Below are 7,065 nucleotides of genomic sequence, written 5' to 3'. Positions count from 1 at the left end.
CACACACACACACACACACACACACACACACACACACACACACACACACACACACACACACACACACACACACACACACACACACACACACACACACACACACACACACACACACACACACACACACTCTCACTCTGCAAGTGAATGGTAACATCTACCACCTGATGTCTTCAAGGTTTATATATCATGGGGGGGAGAATCAAACTTTATTGCGCAAAATGACCTGTAATGTGGAAACGATGAAGCATTTCAAAGAACTGATGATTGAACACTGACATCTTAGAACTTTTTTCTTTCATCTGTGCGGGTTTACTTCGTGTGCTGCTGTATATAATCAGTTCATCTTGAAAACTTGAGAGAAATCAGATGGGAGAGGAGTGTGACTCTCTCCTTTAATGGGAGGGAGAGGAGGGTGTGTGTGGAAGGGAGGGGTTAAATATTGATCACTGGTGGACAATTTTACCTCCCGCTTCTACTTTTTACAAATGTAGACGTAACGCCAACGAAACCTCAGCATCGTTCTGTTTACCTCCCCTCCCTCTCCCTCTCTTCTTCTTCTCTCATTGGACCTACTCTTCTTCATGGACCTAAACGTCCCCCTCTTCCTCCGCCCTGGTTTGGTCCAGGTTTAAGAGGAAGAGGAGGAGTCTTACTGTGTTTGTCTGTTAAACTCTGAGATGGCCATTATTATTGTTGTTATTATTATTATGATTATAATGATGAACTCTCATGTTGCTGCTGCTATACAAAAGCCGGACCTTCTGCCATAGACCTGAAACCTCAACAAAGCCGGGCGTTAGCTAGCCGCAGTGCCCGTGAAAACCTGACCGACCGACCGACCGACCAACGAAGCAAAAACAGCAGGACTCATTGAAAACACTCCTGCTTTCATTCCCCCCCCGCCCCCCGTCCCCCATCCCCCGTCTCTCTGACCGGTTGGTTGGTTTCTTTGTTTTTTGTTTGCTTCATAGGGCTTGATTCATGTTGTGTTGTGTGACTTTCTAACTGTGAATTCCTTCAACCTTTTATTTTGTATTGCCGTATTTCATCCTCTGGAGGGATGTATTAGTGGAGTCTTGCACCTTCACTGTGGTACTCCATATCAGGCCAACAAGTACACACTTAAACCTCTCAAGGAAGCAAAACAGTCCACTTTCTAATCCTGATTAACCGTTTGTTTGTTTTTTTATGATGGGACATTTTGTTGGTTCATTTAATCCAGAAAGAAAGAAGAAAATACCACTGAATCACCACAGATACAGAAAAATCAAGTAAATCCTGTTAAAAGAATAGTTATGTATTTAATAGTGAGATGACAGATTGATTTTGAGACAGCAGCCAGTTAGCTTAGCTTAGCATAAAGACGGGAAACTACGCTCTGTACAAAGGTTTGAAAATGATCCTACAGTACCGCACCTGGCTGAAAAAGACGTTACATCTTATAAAACAAAACACATGTATTGACTTTCTTTTTAAAGAGTAAACAAGTGGGATATACCATTCTAATTAATATGCTTTTAAGGTGCCGGTTAGCAGATTTTGTTATAACTGTTCCCTTGTTTTATAGTCTCTGTGCTAATCTAGCTGGCTCCAGTTTCCTATTTAGCTGTCACGTTGGAAAGAAGCTACTTTACTTTTTTTAAACCACCACTTAGTTTTGTCTCTTGGTAAAAAGAAACCACATTATGGAGTTTCTCCTAACTTCTGGTTTATCAATGAACTCCTGAAGTATCAGAGGTTTGCATTTGAACAAAAGCGTGACTTAAATCCTCCGAGCCATCGCTCTGTGTGCTGTGCTTGTCCTGTGGTTTCTACTCAGCTCTACTGTCATGTCACCGTGATTTGCTCCCTTTTTTGCACACTGAGCGAAGCAGCAGTCATCTGTGATTTGAAGGGGCGGGGGGGGTGCTCTCTGTGTGTACCCCCCCCCTCCCTGACTTGCACTGCTGAAGTCAGACAAGAGCCGTGAAAGAGGAGCGGTGTGTTTTTTTGCAATGCAGTTGATAATCATAGCATTCACTGGTGTTAGATTGTGTTTCATGTCAGCCTGCAGAGCGGAGGACATGTTGGAGCGTGTCTCTCAGGAGGTGTGATCTCACCTCATATCTGAACAAACCTCCATCCAAACTCTCACTGATCTACATTTGATGTCCAAACCAACACATCAACTCCAGATCAGTTCAAAATGTAAATGATTTGATTTATGGCTGATTAGATATAGAATTGTAAAAGTTGTTTTGTTTGTACTTTTTCCCCAAACTGGAAACTCTGTTCAAAAGTGTACTGATCATCGAATGACACGAGAGAAATATGCAAAAATATAATGACCCAGACAACCTTTAAAAATGCTCTTAAAGGTGACAACACACACAAATATGAATCACTACAGTACATTTAGGTTATCCCTGAAAAAATATGATTTGAATTAGAGGAAATCCCACAATGTAACATGTTGTGAGACCCACTGAGGTACAATCAAATGTTCCTCTAATTTCTCCCTAACTTAGCATCCATTCAATTCAAGTGTTTTTTAAGAAATGGAGGAAATCAGCAAATGTACATTCTCAAATATTAGATCAAAAAGAAAGGAACACAGCCACAGTTGGAGTAAATGATTCAGTACAACGTAACCTCCCCAGTCTTTAAGATTGAATTATCCTCAGGCTGTATTTCTTAAACTGCAGCTTGAAAACAAAAATGTGTCTAAACATATTTTCTTTCTTTTTGTACTAATGAGGTCTGGTAAGGAGGACGAAAGTATTATTATTTTAGTCTCCCTGTAAAGAGGCTCTTATTGCAGTTAACCCCGCTGTTTCTCTCCTCAGCTAAACAGCTTCTTTAACATTTCCAAGAATAACTACTTTAGCACACACGACTGGACCCCTGAGATCGCCCAAAAGGAATCGAAACAAAGTGCCCGAGTTGAAGTATTTGAAGTGATAATCAAGTAGTCGGTCAGAAGAGCCAGAGGGTCACGTTGGGGACTTTTATCTCACCGGTTCCTAAGTGTCAACCTTAGTGTTTTCTACTGTACGTGTTTCTGAGCCCAGGTCAGTTTACTTATAAGTCAGAAAGTTGCAGAACCGCACCACAAAAAAAACTGTACAAAAAAATAAATAGGCAAATGACAATCTTTAGAAAGGTGTAATTTGCTGTTTGATTTGCGACGGCCTGTTGTTCAGACTGAGTGTTTCAGCCGTAATCAGAGCGTCCGTTCTCCTCCTAACGGCCAACACATTTTTATTTTGCATTATGATTATCAATGTTCCTTTCAATATTATTATTTATATAGATATTTTTTGTAGTGCAAGTGAAGTGGTCTTTTTTGAGAAGATATTTTGTACAATACTTCAACAGCTTCACTCTGTTTGCCTATACTGCACATTCCCAACATGGATGTCAACAACGCGAGGCCTGACCGGCATCACAAACATGTATCTGCTCGTTCAGCTATCAAGCGTTATTCTACCACCAAAATCAAACAGCTCTATGAAGGATATAAGAATTCAAGCTGCATGTTGACCTTTACCGTTCAATAACTGCTCCTCAGTGGGTGTAATGTCTCTCAAAGGTTTACACAGAGACGTGACTTTAGGATCACGATCCAGCATTGATCCACTGTAAAAAGGATTCAATCTTTTGAGGCCAGAGGAAGAGAAAAGGTCACAGCGACTTCCTGACCTTGCAGAGGAACAGTATTAATGTCATAAATTATCGCTAATGTAAAGGTCCAAGTTACAGTGATGTATAGCTCCTGTAAACACATGCAGCTTTGACTGTGGAGGGTTATTCAGCTTTCAAAAACAGTCCTAAATATGGGCTTGCTTTTCAAGTGAAGAACCTTATTTAAATTAATTGTTTTTACACAAAGTTACCTCCACATAGACGTTTCTTGTGTTGCACATGTTATGACTTCCTACGAAGAAACAAAGTTGAAACATATTTTAACCAATTCAAGCATAAAAACTGTTTGTTAAAAGAGAAAAAATCTCAAAATACTGTGAGCTTCGCCGTAACTTTCCCCTAGTTCTTTTTAGTTTTTACCACATATTTATTTATTTAACATTTTTATATTACATTTGATTTGTTTACAATTGTTCCAGCCTACACAATGTGCTTCTTTGCATTCCTTTAATTACATTTTTATAGAAGAAATCCACTTAATTTGACTTTTTGTTTTAGTTATTTGCATATTATACGATGTGTTTAGTGTGAAAACATCGGAATTAGAACTTGAAAAAAACAAGTATAATTTGTTTCTATTTGTCCAATAACCTTAATTTAACCTCATTTAAGGGATTAATACGCTTCTTTGCTTTCTTGCCGTGATTGGATGAGAAAATCGATACCACTCTCAATATTGACCTATTCATATAACTCTGCAAGAAAGCAAAAAGCCTATTAACTAACATGTCAAACTATTCCTTTAAAAGTCTGAGTGCTTTGTGGTAGCTGCAGACAGATCTCTTTTTAAAACTCAGACATCATTGTGCAATTTAAACCTGAAACCACCAGATGATCTGTGATGCCGGTCAGCTCCCAAACTTCTTGAGCCAGTCTGGTCAGATGTAAAGCTCAACATACAAAAAACTCAAAGGAGAAAAAGTAATGGACCTTTTTTATTTTTCTATCAGGGCAGGGTGTACAGCTACTGTCTGAATCAAACAATGGCTTTCTGAGCCGTTTGTCTTACTGTTTTATTTGTTCCTTTTCGGTGGTGCTTGAGATTATTTTATTTTCTAATTGTTAGCGATACTTGATTCTGCTCTCTTTCTGTCTTCACCTGACTTTGTACCGGACTCTTGATTGTCTTGATTTCCTGCGTCGGGGCTTTGTACCTAATACCAATGTAAAACCTGTATTCTCCTCATGATTTGACTCAGTGGAAGTGTGATGTTTACATGTACAGATTTTTGCGATTCTTTCTGGTTTGTTTTTTGTTTTGTTTCCTCTCATCTCTCTCTTTCTCTCTCTCTCTCTCTCTCTCTCTCTCTCTCTCTCTCCACCCTCATCCCTGTTTTCAGTTAATCTGACTACACACTGAAGGGAAATGGGACTGCGTTAAAACACAAGTATCACCATTTCACACATAAGCCTATCGCATGCGGGGACACGTTGACATTTTTCATTTCAGTCAGAGCACTTTTCTTCACCAGACTTTTTTAAGCATCCTTTTAGAAATGCCTTGTTAGCGTTCAGTTAGCAATTGTGCTAAAGGTGCCCCTATGTTTCATTGAGGAATGCTAACAGCTAGTCTTTGCTTGATTACTTTTTTGTGTTTTGGTGAAGAAACGTTGCGCATCTGAAATTGAAAGCGTGATGTTCCCGTACAAAACCGATTGTTTGGGAGGGGGGGAGTCGAGCTGCGTTTGTTGGCTTAGAGGGGGCTGACCTTTGACCTCTCGGCTAACTCCACAGCACACAAAATCACAGCGTGGCCACCATGACCTCGGCTGGTGTGACCACGATCGGGTGGAGATGATTCCTCAGTGAATGATAAGCCATTACAGACCCTGTGTGTCGGGTCTCTTAGTCTATTAGTATATTTAGCAAAACTTTAAACTGCAGAAGACAAAACTCAACCTCAGGAAGAAAAAAAAGGACATCACTTTTGTAAAAACAAGTCTATCTGGAAGCCCATTTCCCTCTCTCTTTGATACCATATAAATTATATCAAAATTCTTTTTATATTTATTGTGTTTATTATTATATATAACAGTGGATATCTTTTTTCCAGTACCTGTGGCTAAATATTTTGATTCTTTAGAAAAGTGTTGATAATATGTGAAGCAACTTAAATGATGGAGAAAAAAAAAAGAAATGAAATCTAGGGTTATTTTTTTCTGTTTGTTGAAGCGGTACGGGCGTTTGTGGAGCCCAACAACGAGAACATATCACTCTGGTCCATGACAAAGAAACCAATGATTGAAAAACTGAGCTTTCTTTTGTGTGATGTCTCTGCTAAGGCTAAAATGTTTCTGGATTTTGAAAAAATTGTGACCATTTAGTTTTGTTTTTTTGTTTTCTCCCGAGCTGTACGTCACAAAGCTAAATATACTAATAAAACGGTGTGCTATCTATGAAACAGAGCCGTGTCTTTATTTCATATTCCACACTCAAGGTTCATGATTGTTACTTGCTTTTATTAGAAAGTAGCAGAATACATTTACACAAATACTTTTTGGAGTTACCTGAATACTTTCTGTTAATGTTGCTTTCTACTTCCACTCTATTGTCCTATAGGGACATTTATACAGCTTACTTTGCATTAACGTTTTACTATAAATGAAACACATATACACTTATCCATTGAAAAATAACTCAAAATGGTTCCGAACTCTCTAAATGCTAAACACATTTCTTACTGTACATGTCTGTTGTTTGTTTGTGTGTCTACATGTTTATGTAGAAAAGACATGAAAAAGTCAACCCTAACCCTCAACACAACTTAAAGAAACCGCCAACCTTTTTCCAGAGATCCTCAACATGCTGGGTGTCTAACTGAGCACCATGGAGAGCCAATCAAACACAAACACTTCACCCACTGATAATCACAGGAAACAACTCATCAGTTAATGCTGAGGTCATCAGTTGGACCTAAAGCCCGCTGTGTCCTAAAACTCCTCCTGCTCAGAGACATCCCACATTCAGGCTGTGCTAAAACACATGTAGCACATGGTTACTCCTTTAAGTCTTAGGCAACATTAAATAACGGCTTAGGTTTCATCAAAACGTTTGAAGCTGAATCAACATTATAGTTAGTGTGTGGGATCATGCAGGACTATGAGAAGCCTTTAGTTTTACTGATCATCACAGACCTGTATTCGAAATAAAAAATACTGTTTACAGGTGAGCATATCAATTGACTGTTTAGTCTATAAAATGTCAGACGACAGCATGTGGATCACAAGTTCCCAGTGACAGAGCTGCTGTCTTCTTGTTTATTCTTGATCTGTCCAACCAACTGCAACCAAATAAACGTTCGATAAACAACATCATAAAAAGCTAAGAAAATCATTTTGAAAATCATTAAAAAGGATTAAGTGACTGTCAGAATTGTTGCAA

Source organism: Trematomus bernacchii, unplaced genomic scaffold, assembly GCF_902827165.1.
Source record: "Trematomus bernacchii unplaced genomic scaffold, fTreBer1.1, whole genome shotgun sequence".
Classification (NCBI taxonomy): domain Eukaryota; kingdom Metazoa; phylum Chordata; class Actinopteri; order Perciformes; family Nototheniidae; genus Trematomus; species Trematomus bernacchii.
Note: the sequence above shows the minus strand (reverse complement) of the source record.